The sequence below is a fragment of the Juglans regia genome, unplaced genomic scaffold, assembly GCF_001411555.2.
Source record: "Juglans regia cultivar Chandler unplaced genomic scaffold, Walnut 2.0 Scaffold_1594, whole genome shotgun sequence".
NCBI lineage: Eukaryota > Viridiplantae > Streptophyta > Magnoliopsida > Fagales > Juglandaceae > Juglans > Juglans regia.
The window spans coordinates 1-200 of NW_023346548.1; the positions used below are offsets into that span (position 1 = coordinate 1).

Consider the following 200-nt stretch of genomic DNA (forward strand, 5'->3'; position numbering starts at 1 on the left):
ACGGGCGCCCCGGAAACGGTGTGCGCGTTGTTGGGGACATCTTTACCATGATACATAACGACTCTCGGCAACGGATATCTCGGCTCTCGCATCGATGAAGAACGTAGCGAAATGCGATACTTGGTGTGAATTGCAGAATCCCGCGAATCATCGAGGCTTTGAACGCAAGTTGCGCCCGAAGCCATTCGGCCGAGGGCACG

General features: G+C 55.5%; 1 pseudogene; it reads left to right on the forward strand.

The window, feature by feature from the left end:
- Window positions 1-59: 59 nt before the first annotated feature.
- LOC118345165 lies at window positions 60-200 on the forward strand (annotated as a pseudogene; the record flags this gene model as incomplete).